Source organism: Ahaetulla prasina, chromosome 7 (assembly GCF_028640845.1).
Source record: "Ahaetulla prasina isolate Xishuangbanna chromosome 7, ASM2864084v1, whole genome shotgun sequence".
In the NCBI taxonomy this organism is placed as follows: domain Eukaryota; kingdom Metazoa; phylum Chordata; class Lepidosauria; order Squamata; family Colubridae; genus Ahaetulla; species Ahaetulla prasina.
In genome coordinates this window covers 98,352,334-98,369,087 of record NC_080545.1, presented here as the reverse complement: position 1 = coordinate 98,369,087, position 16,754 = coordinate 98,352,334, and the positions used below count along the sequence as shown (strand labels likewise).

Below are 16,754 nucleotides of genomic sequence, written 5' to 3'. Positions count from 1 at the left end.
TGTGATCAAAATTCAGGCGCTTGGCAACCGACTCGTATTTACGACGGTCGCAGCATCTCCGGGGTCAGGCGATCCTCTTTTGCGACCTTCCGACAAGCAACGTCAACGGGGAAGCCGGATTCATTTAACGCCCATGTTTCTAACTTAATAACTGCAGTGATTCACTTAACAACGGTGGCAAGAAACGGTGGCGAAACTAGACTTCATAACTGTCCTGCTTAGCCACAATTATTTTCGGCTCAATTGTGGTCGTAAATTGAGGACTACCCATAAGAGCATTTTCATCCAAAGGTGTTTTCCTAGTTTTTGTTTTTAAAGCTGTAATTCCATTGCTTTCGATCAAGTTTGGAAGGATGGCGAAACTTTTTCTACAAGACAGTTGGAAACTGTTAACTTCATTCGCTCCCAGTAGAAATTTGGGCCCTTCTGGATTATGGGATGGGGATTTTTGGGTTTGTTTTTTTTTAATCTAATGCCCAGGATGTTCTCCTCATTTTTGCAACTCTCTATCTGTAATAAAGAGAGAGAGAGAGAAAATTCAGCCACCTGGAGATAACTTACCTGAGCAGGTAGGTGGGTGGGTTGGAGATAAGCCAAGCAAGGTGAGATAACAAGAAATCTGGGTTGCAGACTCGATTAAAATGGAAATGTGCAATTTTTTTGGGGGGGCGTTTGGTCTCTTAGCAAGATCTTCGCTGCGGAAGAATATATATGTATTTTCCCCCAGCTCAATCTTGTATTTTCCACATTTGGTTCGCTGCCTTTCGGGAACTTGCCACCCAGCCAATCCCTTTTAATAGTGATGGGATTCAAATAATTTAACAACTGGTTCTCTGCCTTAATGACCGGTTGGGTGGGCGTGGCCATGGCTATGGTGGGCGTGGCCATGGGGTGTGACAGGCAGCACTCGGCTTCCTGCACTTCCCCTGGGAGCAAAAATGGGCCATGGCGGTTGAGGAGAAGGAAATGTGCTGCCCCCCCCCCCCGCGCCCTGTTTTGGGCCTAGGACAGGGGTGAAATTACTTAGTGTTGTGTCTCGTCCGATCTCACCACAGCCAGGGCCTTCTTATCTGCTTCCGAACACGGAGGAATGTCCTAGTATGCCTCCCGGCCCCAGCCCTGGCTCCATGCCCAGACAGGCTGAAGAGGAGGAAGTATCTCCAGCCCCCAGCTCTGGCTCCATGCCCAGGCAAACGGAGCAACTAGACCCCTCCCCCTCCTCCACAGCATGTGAGCCTGAGGGAGGTCAATTGCCAACAGCTGCAGACTGGAGTGACCCTCGCGTCAGAAGACTTGATAGACTGAGTCCTTCGGGAGAAGGGCGGTATAAAAATCGAATAAATAATAATAATAATAAATAAAATAATAATAGACGGAGGCAACAGAAGGAAGGGAGGGGCAGGCCTGGATAAGTGCTGAGCCACACCCCATGGCCTATATAAAGGACCTGCTTTCTGGCATTCTCTGAGTCAGGCAAAGTCTAAACATATCTTGCTGAAGTCACTTCCTGGTCTCCTGCCTGCCCTGAGGACTTTGCTAGGACTTTGGCAGAGCTGCAGAGGCACGCCTGATTCGGATTTCCCTGACCCGGCCGTCAGCGGAGGAGTGGGACACGACACTTACCTTCCGTACTGGTTCAGAAGTACACGCATGTGCAAAGGGTAAAAAACAGGTTACTTCCTGATTAAAACCCGGAAGTAACCAGGCGGGTGGGCGGAGCCTCACGCTGCCGTTGCTACCGGTCCTCTGAACCACCTGCCGCCATCACTACCGATTCGACCGAACCGGTCCGAACCGGTAGCATTTCACCCCTGCCTAGGAGGCCTCCCTGCACTTCCCTGGGAGCCAAAATGGGGCGCGTGGGGACTCCTGAAAGGGGCGGGGCAGGGAGGGGTGGGGGCGGGGCCAGCCAGCAATTTAACAACCAGTTTGCCCAAACCATCCGGAACCGGCTGAATCCTAGCACTCCCTTTAAAGCGATTTGCAGCAAGCTGTGGTCACGTGACCGGGATTTACAATTTACGGCGGTAAACCGGCATTTGCAAGTAGGCTTACGGCCACAAGGGAGCCCCAAAATTTCTGTCGCTGAGCGAGACAATCATTAAGGGAATTTTCCCCCCCTCCCCCGATTTTGCGATCTTTCTTGCTGCAGGTCTTAAGTGAATCACTGCAGTTGTTAAGTTAGTAACCCGGTTGTTTAGCGAATCTGGTTTCCTTGCTGACTTTGCTTGTCCAGAAGGTCGCAAAAGTGGATCACGTGACCCCGGGGCCCTGGAACCGTCATAAATATGAGCCAGTTGTCAAATGTCCTAATTTTGATCATGGGAATGGGGTTGCTGCAATGGTTGTAAGTCTGAAAAATGGTCGTAAGTCACTTTTTTTCACTTAATGACTACCTTGAAATATATCATAAAATTGAATGTGGTCACAGAGTGATCTGCTTTACGACCATTGTGAATGACAAGAATAATTGTGGACTCAGTTACGGCCGTAAGTCAAGTACTTAACTCGCAACAGTTCATTTAGTGACCGTTCAAAGTTACCACGGCACTAAAAAAAGCGGCTTATGACCATTTTCAGACTTACGACCATTGAAGCGTCCGCAGGCGCTTGGCAGTTGACTCACATTTACGACGGTTGCAGTGTCCCCGGGGGTCACGCGATCCCCTTTTGCGACCTTCTAACAAGCAAAGTCAATGGGGGAAACCAGATTCACTTAACAACCGTGTTTCTCACTTAACAACGGCAGCGAGTCACTTAACCAATGCGGCAAGAAAAGTCGTAAAATAGAGCACTTAAACACATTTCTCACTTAGCAACCTAAATTCTGGGCTGAACTGTGGTTGTAAGTCGAGGACTATGTGGTCTCCCTGTGCGGAAGGTCCGGCGTGGCTGTACAAGCACGTTCTGTAATTTTCTTCACGAGACAAAATGCTTAATTTGTAGCTGCAGAAAGTCAGATTTGGATAGAAAACCAGGGAGGGGAAACAAAATCTGTCTCGCTCAGCCTGGCACATTCTCCGTTTCCTTCGGCAAACATCTTGAATTTCTAAAATCTTTGAACTTTCCATATGGCGGAACTGCTGGCAAAAAAAAAAAAAGCTGGATTAGGAAACACCACATATGAATCGATGTGACCAAGATCACGTTGGAAGACAGTGGATTGCGATTTTCGGAACGCTGTGGATGGCGTTCAAGTATTTAGTGCTAAAACGTTGGCTGTTGGCAACTCGAATCTCAAACGCCGTTGCTGGTCTTTTAAGCTTTATGGGAGGGGCCAATCATCTCTTGGCCTTACTCCTGAGTCGTCCTCTTTGCTTGAGCTGCTCTTGCCTTCTGGCAGCTCTTCTCATGCGTGCATTAGGAACAGGCTCCTCCTGTTCCTCTGCCTCACTACCGTCAGGCTCTGGAGGCTCTGGAGTCCGCACCTCACTCCCCGATGGCCCTGGCCCCACCTCAGCCTCCAACGCAGAGCCCTCATCCGGGCCTTCCCCAGCCTCCAGGACTGGCCCCTTTTCTTCCTCAGCCTCATCGCTGTCCGACTCTGTTGCCAGCTCCGCAGGCTGCTGGTGGAACATACAACAGGCTGTAATTCAAGGACTGGACGTAGCTCAGTACGGGGTTTGTGGGCAGAGAACTCAGGCTGTGCTGCGGGAACCGAGGGGTGCAGTTTTCCCCGTCCAACTCGACGGTTCCCCCAACCGATTCCGGCGGAGTCGTTTTGCCGCTGGAGGGAGGGAAGAAGCCTCTCCGTTTGGAGCTTAATCATTGTAATGGGGTCCATGAGAAAGTACATCTTTGCCAATGACCCAGGTGGGTCAGAGTAAATGGGGGGCAGCAGGCAAATGGGGGGCAGCCGCCCTGGACTGCTTTTATCACGCCAAAAGACAGCAGAAGGGTCAACGGAAAAACAGAAAGCAACAGCAGGCTAATACTGTAATTAGATTGGCTGGAAAACCATTTCCGGCCAGATGTATAGATTCGTGATACTGCTGACATTGGGGTGGAGGGGGAAGGAGGGGAAGGGAGAGAGAGAAGGAGGAGGGGCAGGAGTACGAGGATGAAGAAGAGTAGGAGGGAGAGGGGAGGAAGGGCAGGAGGAAGAGGAAGCGGAAGAGGGAGGAGAGGGGAAGAAGATGGAGAGGAGGAGAAAGGAAGAGAGGGGAGGAAAAGGAGGATGGGAGGAGAGGAGATAGTGAGGAGGAGGAAAGGAAGAGGAAGAGGAAGGGAGGAAGAGGGAGGGGAGGAGATGGAGGGAGGAAGAGGAAGGGAGGAAGAGGGAAGGAGAGGAGGAGAAAGGAAAAGAGGCGGAGGAAAAGGAGGATGGGGAGAGGTAGATAGAGAGGAGGAGGAGAAGGAAGAGGAAGGAGGGGAGGAGATGGAAAGAAAGAGGAAGAGGAAGGGAGAGGGAGGAAGAGAGGAGGGGGAAGAAGGTGAAGAAGAAGAAGAAGAGAAAGAGGACGAGGGGAAGGAAGAGGAGGTGGAGGGGCAGGAGGGGAGGGGGAGTGGAAGGAAGAGGAGGGGGAGAGGGACAGGAGGAGAAAGGGGAGGGAAAGGAAGAAGAGGGAGGGAGGAAGAGGAGGGGAGAGAGGGCTCGGTTATGGTCGTAAATCGAGGACTACCAGTTTCCCCCTGTATTGCTACATCCATTATCCAAACTTTCTTCTTTTTAACCATGGTTAAATCGGATGCACTAATATTATGTGCTACTTCGGTCTCACCTCAAACCTATAATGAAATCAATAATCCTACAGTACTAGTTACTGGTTCCAGTGTGGGGTAGTTGCAAGCCATAAATATAATTAATCCCTTGGTTAAACTTGGTTAACTTTAGCAACTTTAAGATGGGTGGAGTTCAACTCCCAGAATTCCCCAGCCAGCATAGGGGAATTCTGGGAGTCGAAGTCCACCCATCTTAAAATCGCCCAGGTTAAGAGACATTGGGTTAGATTTCTCTCTCTTACGCTGGAGGGTAAATGCAGGGGGGGGGGCGAGGTTTGTGTGTGAGTCTGTGTATGTGTGTGTATTTTAAAACCTTTTCGTGCATTATTGGAATTCATCACACTGTGTTGAGGCAAATCCTGTGCGTTCAAAACTTGGCAAATGGTTTTGAAATGTCACTGTGAATTATTTAACGAGATAAATTGCCTCCTTTAATTAATATGTAAAATGAAAAAGAGAAACTAAAGCGAGTCGTTCTATTCGGCGCATCTGTCTATACGTCTGCCGTACAGCATATGTCTCTTAAGTCTTCAGCCTAACCGAGGCTCCAGGAGGAAAAACCCTGGTTTCCAACCGACTCATTTCTGCCTCCATCCTGGCTTTCCAGATTGCAGACCCAAAAATTATATAGATTTCCTCTAGAGACCTGTGTTAAAAAGATTACTGATTTAAGTGGGACGCTGGGCTAATTATTCTTGATTATTTTTTTTTTTGCTCTGCGAGTGAAAGAATTGATGTCATGTAGCTCTTTTATTAATGGATTAAGTCATCTCAATTATCAAAATGCAGGCATTATCCAATGCACACTTCACTTTCCATGGTGTGTGTGTTTCTGTCTGTCTGTCTGTCTCTGTGTATGTGTGTAGTAGGAAAGGGAACAACCAACGCTCAAAATGAAGAACGCTAGAAAAGAAAGCATCGCTTGATAAATTCTCCAGTTCATTTCGGTAACGTTCGTTGCATGCGTAATTATAATTAGGTTTTATAGTCTTCTTTTATGACATTGGAAGCTGCCCAGCCCAGTCACTCTTGGTAGCGCGAGGGGTTGCATATACTGTAAATTTAATAAATAAATCCTAGTCACAATTTATCAAGAATAAACCAATAGGGTAAAGCTGAGACATCACCCTGCCAACAAAAGTGCGTATAGTCAAGGCTCGGTTTTCCCAGTTGCAATGGATGGCTGTGAAAGTTGGACCATATGGAAGGCTGAACGCCAAAGAATGGAGGCCTTTGAACTCTGGTGCTGGAGAAGACTCCTGCGAGTCCCTTGGACTGCAAGGCGATCCGACCGGTCAGTCTAGAGGAGATCAACCCTGACTGCTCTTTAGAAGGCCAGATCCTGAAGAGGAAACTCAAATCCTTTGGCCACCTAATGAGAAGGAAGGACTCCCTGGAGAAGAGCCGAATGCTGGGAAAGATGGAGGGCAAAAGAAGAAGGGGACGACAGAATGAGGTGGCTGGATAGAGTCACTGGATAGAATAGAATAGAATAGAATAGAATAGAATAGAAGAGAAGAGAAGAGAAGAGAAGAGAAGAGAAGAGAAGAGAAGAGAAGAGAAGAGAATTTTTTATTGGCCAAGTGTGATTGGACACACAAGGAATTTGTCTTCGGTGCATATGCTCTTAGTGTACATAAAAGAAAAGATACGTTCATCAAGAATCATAAGGTACAACACTTAATGATAGTCATAGAGTACAAATAAGCAATCAGGAAACAATCAATAGCAAAATAAATTGTAAGGATACAAGCAACAAAGTTACAGTCGTACAGTCATAAGTGGAAAGAGATGGGTGATGGGAACGATGAGAAGATTAATAGTAGTGCAGATTTAGTAAATAGTTTGACAGTGTTGAGGGAATTATTTGTTTAGCAGAGTGATGGCATTTGGGAAAAACCTGTCCTTGTGTCTGGTTGTTCTGGTGTGCAGTGCTCTATAGCGTCGTTTTGAGGGTAGGAGTTGAAACGGTTTATGTCCTGGATGTGAGGGATCTGTAAATATTTTCACGGCCCTCTTCTTGATTTGTGCAATATACAGGTCCTCAATGGAAGGCAATTGGAAGCAGCTGGCATGAGATTAAATAGTCTCTATGGGATGGTAGAGGACAGGAAGGCCTGGAGGAACATTGTCTATGGGGTCACGATGGGTGGGACACAACTGCGCAACTAACAACAACAACAACAACAAAACCAATAGGGTAATTATTTTTTTTGACAGTGATCGGTTTAGTTGACCATGGGAATGAGGTGGACATAATATATCTTCACTTTAGCCAAGCATTTGAGAAGGCTTCCTTTGAAGTCCTATTAGGAAGAGAGAGTGGGTGGATTGGAGTAGGTTACTATTAGATGATACAGGGTTGCATAATCGTATCCAATGAGTGTCTATGTTTTCATGCCAACCTGGAGGTGTTGAATGGCTGTCAGTCCCACGAGGTAGCCAGACCCAAAAATCAACTTCACGGGAGGACTAACCCTAACCCTAATTCTCAGGAATTATCGCTTTAGCTGCCTGTTTGCTATCATCCTAAACTGAACCTTCAAAAAAGGATGTAGATTAATGTTTTTCAAATTTTAAGAGGAGGAGGAGGAGGAGGAGGAGGAGGAGGAGGAGAAGGAGGAGGAAGAGGAGGAGGAGGAGGAGGAGGAGGAGTCCTCTGTTTCAGAATTGGAATCCTGTGGGGGGAATTAATGCCAAAAGGAAAATGAACAATTCAACCAACCAGACAAAAGATTAAATAGACAGACAGACAGACAGACAGACAGACAGACAGACAGACAGACAGACATAGGCAGACAGACAGACAGACAGACATAGGCAGACAGACAGACAGACGAGAGATAGATAGGTAGATAATGATAGATGATAAATAGATAGATGATAGAGAGACAGACAGACACTGATAGACTGATAGATATAGTCTGATAGACAGATGTTGATTGATATGCATAAACAGATAATGGATGGGTGGATGGATGGATAGATAGACAAATGGTTGTTTGGATAGATGCTTGGTTGGATGATTGCTTGGTTGGCTGGGTAGGTGGATGAATGCTTGTATGGATGGTTAGTTGGATGGAAGGGCGGTTGAATAGATGGTTGGTGGATTGGAGTAGATTGGTTGGGTAAAATAGTTGGATGGAGGGATGGATGATTGGATGGTTGGATAGTTGGATGGATAAATGGATAGATGGCTGGCTGGCTGGCTGGCTGGCTGGATAGATGGTTAGTTGGACGAATGGTTGGTTTGATAGTTGTTGGATAGTTGGTTGATTGGATAGATGGTTAGTTGGATAGATGGTTGGACAGATGATGAACTGCAACTTCCGGAATTCTCATAGGCATGGTGTCTAAGAATTCTGGGACTTGAAATCCTCACATCTTAAAGTTGCTCACTTTGAAAAAGATGATGTAATGCTTCACAGTCCCCTGGTCCTTCCAGCAATTTCCTAGGCTGACTTTGAATCCTGAGCATTTTTGGCCCAGAGCAGAGCCCAAAACAACCTAGAACACGAGCCTTGGTAGGAGAGAAGCAACCTAGAACTAAGGAGAAATTTCCCGATAGTTAGAACAATTAACCAGTGGAACAACTTGCCTCCAGAAGATGCAAATGCTCCAACGCTGAAAGATTTTAAGAAGATATTGAATAACCAATTGTTTGAAATGCTTTAGGGCAGGGGTCTCCAACCTTGGTCCCTTTAAGACTTGTGGACTTCAACTCCCAGAGTCAACTTGCCTCCAGAAGATGCAAATGCTCCAACGCTGAAAGATTTTAAGAAGATATTGAATAACCAATTGTTTGAAATGCTTTAGGGCAGGGGTCTCCAACCTTGGTCCCTTTAAGACTTGTGGACTTCAACTCCCAGAGTCCCTCAGCCAGCAAAGCTGGCTGAGGAACTCTGGAAGTTGAAGTCCACAAGTCTTAAAGGGACCAAGGTTGGAGAGCCCTGCTTTAGGGTTTCCTGCCTAAGCAGGGGGTTGGACTAGAAGACCTCCAAGGTCCCTTCCAACTCTGTTATTCTATTCTATTTTAAAAGGAAGACCCCCAATGGACTTCTGCATGGAAGAACCCACCTTGTCAGCAATTCTGCACGGATGTTCAAGAGAAGTATGCAAATTTCTTTTTTTATATTTTAATTTGGATCAGAGGTTACCTTCACAATACTTTTTTTTAAAATTGCTATCCTCGCGAGGTTGTTAAAATCACACCGATCTCTGGAGAACCCACGAACAAGAAAAGACTACGGAAGACGCAAAGATAATATTGAATTCTTTTTCAGAGGGGCAGCCTGGATCCCCGAAATAACACATGAAACCCAATCTTATCTTCTTGTGTTTAGAATTTTATTCCCCCCAGATCTGGTCTGGTCTTCATCGCCTAAGTAATATGAGAGATAAAGATATTTCATCATATCAAGGTTTTGACCTTGTGTGAAAGATTTCTGGATCATAATTGGTAAAACAGTCGAGTCCATTAATTTATTACGTAGATTGCAATAGAATCCCTGTTTATTTATTATGGGTTTATTTTATTGGATGTTGCTGCAATTGTAAACAATCTTTTGAGTGTCAACGTCCCTAACTTGATATTCAGCTATATTCCAGATACTGACATCTTTGAGAAAAGCCTACACTCAAAAAAAAGGGTAAGAATTCTGGGAGTTAAAGCCTGCCCATTTTAAAAATGCTGGCTGGGGAATTCTGGGAATTGAAGTCCTCCTATCTTAAAGCATGTTGGCTGGACTGGGGAATTCTGGGAGTTGAAGTATGGCCATCTCCTCCTCCTCCTCCTCCTCCTCCTCCTCCTCCTCTGCCTTCATTCCTTCTCCTTCCTTCTTTCGTTTCTCCTCTTCTTCCTCTTCCTCCTCCACTCCACAGACCCTACTTCCATAAAGCACTGATGATGTTCTCTAGCTGGGTCGTGAAACGTTTGCAAGAAAACAACCAAGTTCTGAGAGCAACAAAGGCCCCTCAAGATCAGATCCGCCAACCGCATATATATTCACTGTTAAAATAAGAGACAGCACCGAATTTGCAAAATTAACACCGAGCAGAATTTGCAAGTTAGCCACTTTGGGCAGATTTTATCAAGTTTGCTATAAACATGCCATTGCCTGTTTTTGTTGTTGTTCTTTTTGTTAATTAACAAAAGCAACGACAAATAATTTCTCTCCTGGAATAAAGTTGCTTTTTTTCAGATTTCAGATTGGCTTCCGTTCCTGCACTGTTAAGAAAACTTTCTCCCTCCCTCCCTTCCTCTCCCTCCCCCCCTCTCTTTCTCTTTCTTTCTCTCTGTCTCTCTCTGTCTGTCTCTCTCTTTCTTTATCTTTCTCCCTGTCTTTCTTTCTCTCTCTCTCTCTTTGTCTCTCTCTCTGTCTCTCTGTCTCTCTCTGTCTTTCTCTGTGTGTCTTTTTCTCTCTGTCTTTCTGTCTCTCTCTGTCTTTCTCTCTCTCTCTCTCTGTCTTTCTATCTTTCTCTCTCTCTCTCTGTCTGTCTTTCTCTCTCTGTGTGTGTGTATGTGTGTGTGTGTGTGAGAGAGAGAGAGAAAGAGAGAGAGAGAGAGAGAGGAAGAGATTCCATTCATTAAATTATAATCACAAAACCATAATTCCTGTAATTAACACAGGAAAAGATGGGAAAATGCCTTGAATGCCAATTGCAAATCCAGGTGTTTGTACAATTGTACACCGCAATGCAGTTCAAATGTTTCCAATTAGGGAATTAGAACGGGCAAATAAATAAGAGAAGGTTGCAAGTATCTGCTCACAATCATCTTTCCCATTGATGAAAGGAGTTCTCCTGTTTTCTCCAAACAAAGAAATCCGTAGTAGAGACTAAGCCAGTTGTCTCACCTCAAAACGTCGATTTGCATCCAAATGTTTTTAACTCCCAAAAAGGACCCAGGACGTATCATCTGAAGCACCAAGAGAAGAGAATGTTTGTAGTAGAACCGTGTGTGGTCCTTGGTGCTCTCTGAGCTTGGTGGTTTTCTTGCAGACGTTTCATGACCCAACTAGGGAACATCATCAGTGCTAGAAGGGAAGGGGGGTTTGTGGAGTGAAGGAGAAAGAAAAGGGGAGGAGGAGGAGAAGAAGACGGAGAAGGAGCAGGGAGTGGGCTTTCCGGAGAGGCGGAGGAGGAGAAGGACGACTATGGGATCCTTGGTGTTGAGTTGGTTGTTTTCTTGCAGACGTTTCATGACCCAACTAGGTAACACCATCAGTGCTAGAAGGGAGCAGGGTGTGTAATACCCAATCAAGGAATTACCAGTTCAGACATGCAAGCAGTAAACAACAGACTAATCAAGAAACCAGCAAAACCACTCTCACCAACACAGACCCGAATAAGCCACTAGTATGTAAAAATAAACAATAAACACTTCCATCTGGTACTGATGATGTTTCCTAGTTTGGCAGTGAAACATCTGCAGGAAACCTGCGATGGTCATAAGTGCGAGGACGAAGTCACTCTTTTTCAGGGCTGTTGTGACTTTGAATGGTCACTAGACGAATGCTGATACGTCGAGGGGGCCACCTGTATCCGGGGGTGGGGCTGCCGGGGGTCCGCAGGGGTTCGGTGAGAACCTCTAGCTAAGATTCTGCGCAGTTCGGAGAACCCCTTAAATCCCACTCCTGTCTGGCCCCGCCCACCCCACCCTGCCCCTCCCAGGAATCCCCTCGCGGGCTGTTTTGGATGCAGGTAAGTGCAAGGCGTGCGTGGAGGCTCGGGGAGGGCGAAAAACGGGTCTACTGGAAGTTTGGAAAAGCCGGAAAAACGGGCCTACTGGAAGTTTGGAAAGGCCTACTGGAAGTTTGGAAAGGCCTCCAGAGGGCCTCTGGAGCAGGGGTCTCCAACCTTGGAGCTTTGCTGGCTTTGCTGGCTGAGGAACTCTGGGAGTTGAAGTCCACAAGTCTTAAAGGGACCAAGGTTGGAGACCCCTGCTCTGGAGCCTGGGGAGGCCGTTTTTGCCCTCCCGGAGGCTCAAAGAAAGCCTCCAGAGCCCAGGGAGGGCAAAAATGTCCGTGGTGCAGGAGGCTGACTAGGCCCCGCCCACCATGGCCCTGCCCACCATGGCCCCGCCCACCCAGCAACCGGGCAGAGAACTCCTTGCTAAAGTTTTTGAAGCCTGTATCGCCGAACCGTTCAGGTGAGCGGGAAAGGCATTCTCCGTCCTCCCTTCCCCCCCCCTGTTTTTTTCCCAGTCGTGCTGTTTTTTCTGCTTTTGCTACGGTTGCTCCGCTAATTTTCCGCTCTTTCCAGAAGGAATTAATTGCCTCAGCCGAGCAGAAAGACAACACAGACGTTTCGCGGGGAGATAAACACAAAAGCTGCAACCGAACGATAATGGAAGCACCTTTGGTCTGACTTCTTCAAATCGTCTCCGCCGGAGCGCCTGCGACTTCGCTAAGGGGAAATGAAAAATGCCGGAGAAGAAATAATCATTTTTGAAGGAGGGGGGAAAAAAAAATTGAAATTATACAGTCCCCGGAAATATTATGCGTGGGTAGTCCTCGATTTACAACCGTTCGGTTCAAAGTGACGGTTCAAAGTTACGACGGCACTGGAAAAAGGGACTTAGTAACGTTTTTCACACTTATGACCGTTGCACCATCCCCAGGGGGCAGGTGACTTACATTCGGATGGTTGACAACTGGGTCATCTTTATGACGGTTGGAATGGCCCAGGGTTCACGTGATCTCCTTTGGCCGCCTTCTGACAAGCAAAATCACTGGGGAAGCCACGCAACAAACAAGTTACTAATTGAACACCTGCCGGGATTCACTTAACAAAAGTGGCAAGAAATGTCATAAAATGAGGCAAAACTCACTTGACAAATGTCTCAGTTTTTCCTTCCTTCTTTCCTTCCTTCCTCCCTCCCTCCCTCCCTCCCTCCCTTCTCCTTGTTCATTTCTTCCCTCCCTCTTCCTCCCCTTCCTTCCTCCCTCCCTCTTTTTCCCTCCTTCCTTCCTTCCACTTCTTCCTCCCTTCGCCTTGTTCATTTCTTCCCTCCCTCCCTCTCTCCTTCCTCCCACCCTCCCTCTTCCTCTCCCCCTCCCTCCCTTCCATTTCTTCTTCTCTTCCCCTTGTTCATTTCTTCCCTCCTTCCCTCCCTCCCTGCTTCCTTCTTTTTCTTCTTCCCTTCCCCTTGTTCATTTCTTCCTCCTCCTCCTCCTCTTCCTTCCTTTTCTTCCCTTCCCTTGTTCATTTCTTCCTCCTCCTCCTCCCTCTTTCCTTCCTTTCCTCCTGCCTCCCTCCTCCTTTTCTTCTTCTTCCCTTCCCTTGTTCATTTCTTCCTCCTCCTCCTCCTCCTCCCTCCTCCTTCCTTCCTTTTCTTCTTCCCTTCCCTTGTTCATTTCTTCCTCCTCCTCCCTTTTCTTCCTTCTTCCTCCTCTTCCTCCCTCCTCCTTCTTTTCTTCTTCCCTTCCCTTGTTCATTTCTTCCTCCTCCTCTCTCCTTCCTCCCACCTCCCTCTTCCTCTCCCCTCCCTCCTTCCATTTCTTCTTCTCTTCCTCTTGTTCATTTCTTCCTCCTCCTCCCTCCTTCCTTTTTTTCTTCTTCCCTTCCCCTTGTTCATTTCTTCCCTCCCTCCCTCCTCCCTCCTTCCTTCCTTTTTCCCTCCCTGCCTCCCTCCCTCCTTCTTTTTCTTCTTCCCTTCCCCTTGTTCATTTCTTCCTCCCTCCTCCTCCCTCCTTCCTTCCTTCTTCCTCCTCCCTCCTCCTTCCTTTTCTTCTTCTCTTCTCCTTCATTTCTTCCCTCGCTCCTTCCTTCCTTCCTTCCTTCCTTCCTTCCTTCCTTCCTTCCTTCCTTCCTTCCTTCCTTCTTTCCTCCCTCCCTCCCTCCCTCCTTCCTTCCTTCCTTCCTTCTTTCCTTCCTTCCTTCCTTCCTTCGTCCCTTCCCCTTGTTCATTTCTTCCCTCCCTTCTCTCTGTCTCTCCTCTGCCTGATGGGCCCTTAAGTTTGCGCTGAGCTCCAGAGCCAAGAACTGCAGTGACTGCATTGCAGCAGACCTGGGTGGGATGCAAGGCAGAGGGGAGGGAGGATGGTTGGCAGCAGAACTTCCCAACTGCAACATCTGCAGGCCAAGACGACAACGATTCTCACAGGAAGCCCCCTTCCCCCTCCCCCTCCCTCCTCGCATCAAAGAATGTTCTCAATTAAACAAGAATTTGGAGGCATTTTCAAGGAAGCCCAATTGGGCTGGGTTCACACAAGCACGTTATCCCTCCTAGGAACTCACTAAAATAAGCTTTATTCCAAATCTAGCCTGGCTGTGATTGATCGGGGTAAAAGACACGTGTGAACTGTTCCAAGGTGAGGAGAACTCCAGAAAGTTTGCTCCTGGGGCTACGTTCTTCTGGCGGTTCCAAGAAGGCCTTGTTAGTTCAGGTAATTTTCAGGTAATTCTTGACTTACAACTAGGGGTGGGATTGAAAAATTTTAGCAACCGGTTTCTGCCTGGCAGAGGAGGTATTTTCATCCTCCCCCAGGCTCTGGAGGCTTTCCTTGAGCCTCCAGGAGGGTGAAAACGGTCTCCCCCGGGCTCTGGAGCTCCTCCGGAGTCCAAGAACGGGCCTGTTTCTGGACTTCTGTAACTTCTGGGAGGCCCATTTTTTTCCCTCCCAGAGCCTCCACGCAGGCCCTGCACTTAGCTGGCATCCAAAATGGGTCATGTGGAGACTTCTGAGAGGGGCGGGGTGGGAACAGCCAGCCAGTCCTTGCATCAACTGGTTCGGTGAACCAGATTAAAATTAGCATCCGGTTCTCCCAAACCGGCTGAATCCCACTCCTGCTTACAATCCTTCATTTAGCGACTATTGGAAGGTACAACAGTGCTGAAAAAAGTGACTTGGGACTGTTTTTCATACTTATGTCCGTCGCGGCATCCCCACGGTCACGTGATCAAAATTCAGACGCTTGGCAACTGGCATGGACTTATGACGGTTGCAGTGTCCCAAGGTCACGTGATCCCCTTTGACAAGCAAAGTTAACGGGGAAGCCAGATTCACTGTACAACTGTGCTTATTTAGAACAGCCGTGTTTCTCTTAAGAACGGTGGCAAGAAAGTATCGTCAAATGGAACAAAACATACTTAACTACTGTTTCGTTTAGCAACAGAAATTTAGTTGCGGTCATAAGTCAAGGACTAACCTGTAGAAGGCGAGGATCCAAGGATTAATTGAAGTCCGCCCATCTTAAAGCATGCTGGCTGGGGAATTCTGGGAGTGGAAGTCCACTCATCTTAAAGCATGCTGGCTGGGGAATTCTGGGAGTGGAAGTCCACTCATCTTAAAGCATGCTGGCTGGGGAATTCTGGGAGTGGAAGTCCACTCATCTTAAAGCATGCTGGCTGGGGAATTCTGGGAGTGGAAGTCCACTCATCTTAATGCATGCTGGCTGGGGAATTCTGGGAGTGGAAGTCCACCCATCTGAAAGAATGCTGGCTGGGGAATTCTGGGAGTGGAAGTCCACTCATCTTAATGCATGCTGGCTGGGGAATTCTGGGAGTGGAAGTCCACCCATCTTAAAGCATGCTGGCTGGGGAATTCTGGGAGTGGAAGTCCACCCATCTTAAAGCATGCTGGCTGGGGAATTCTGGGAGTGGAAGTCCTCCCCTCTTAAAGCATGCTGGCTGGGGAATTCTGGGAGTGGAAGTCCACCCCTCTTAAAGCATGCTGACTGGGGAATTCTGGAGCAGAAGTCCATCCCTCTTAAAGCATGCTGGCTGGGGGATTCTGGGAGTGGAAGTTCACCCCTCTTAAAGCAGGCTGGCTGGGGGATTCTGGGAGTGGAAGTTCACCCCTCTTAAAGCAGGCTGGCTGGGGAATTCTGGGAGTGGAAGCCCTCCCCTCTTAAAGCAGACTGGCTGAGGAATTCTGGGAGTGGAAGTCCACTCATTTTAAGGCATGCTGATTAGGGAATTCTGGGAGTTGGAGTCCACCTTTCTTAAAGCATGCTGGCTGGGGAATTCTGGGAGTGGGAGTCCTCCCCTCTTAAAGCAGGCTGGCTGGGGAATTCTGGGAGTGGAAGTCCACCCATCTTAAAGGATGCTGGCTGGGGAATTCTGGGAATTGAAGTCCATGGGTCTTAAAGCATGCTGGCTGGGGGATTCTGGGAGTGGAAGCCCACCCATCTTAAAGCATGCTGGCTGGGGAATTCTGGGAGTGGAATTCCACCCATCTTAAAGCATGGCTGGCTAGGGAATTCTGGGAGTGGAAGTCCACTCATCTTAAAGCATGCTGGCTGGGGAATTCTGGGAGTGGAAGTCCGCCTATCTTAAAGCATGCTGGCTGGGGAATTCTGGGAGTGGAAGTCCGCTCATCTTAAAGCATGCTGGCTGGGGAATTCTGGGAGTGGAAGTCCGCTCATCTTAAAGCATGCTGGCTGGGGAATTCTGGGAATGGAAGTCCACTCATCTTAAAGCATGCTGGCTGGGGAATTCTGGGAGTGGAAGTCCACTCATCTTAAAGCATGCTGGCTGGGGAATTCTGGGAGTTGAAGTCCACTCATCTTAAAGCATGCTGGCTGGGGAATTCTGGGAGTTGAAGTTCGCCCATCTTAAAGCATGCTGGCTGGGGAATTCTGGGAGTTGAAGTCCGCCCATCTTAAAGCATGCTGGCTGGGGAATTCTGGGAGTGGAAGTCCACTCATCTTAAAGCATGCTGGCTGGGGAATTCTGGGAGTTGAAGTCCGTGCATCTTAAAGTATGTTGGTTAGAGAATTCTGGGAGTTGAAGTCCACTCATCTTAATGCATGCTGGCTGGGGAATTCTGGGAGTTGAAGTCCGCCCATCTTAAAGTATGTTGGTTAGAGAATTCTGGGAGTTGAAGTCCACTCATCTTAATGCATGCTGGCTGGGGAATTCTGGGAGTTGAAGTCCGCCCATCTTAAAGTATGTTGGTTAGAGAATTCTGGGAGTTGAAGTCCACTCATCTTAAAGCCTGCTGGCTGGGGAATTCTGGGAGTTGAAGTCCGCCCATCTTAAAGTATGTTGGTTAGAGAATTCTGGGAGTTGAAGTCCACTCATCTTAA

General features: G+C 47.7%; 1 protein-coding gene and 1 long non-coding RNA gene across 2 annotated transcripts in view; both read left to right on the top strand.

Annotated features, from left to right (window-relative positions):
* The first annotated feature begins 6,771 nt into the window (after positions 1-6,771).
* LOC131202674 (uncharacterized) lies at positions 6,772-12,613 on the top strand. The gene is made up of 3 exons (XR_009156193.1): positions 6,772-6,922; positions 8,763-8,833; positions 11,986-12,613. It is a non-coding gene; the product is annotated as an uncharacterized LOC131202674 (long non-coding RNA).
* A 942-nt stretch (positions 12,614-13,555) lies between these two features.
* Positions 13,556-16,754, top strand: part of PLXNA4 (plexin A4) — a 703,335-nt gene continuing 700,136 nt past the window's right edge. The window contains exon 1 of the mRNA XM_058190650.1: positions 13,556-14,111. The gene's annotated coding sequence lies outside the window, so the exon portion shown is untranslated. The remainder of the gene's footprint in view (positions 14,112-16,754) is intronic.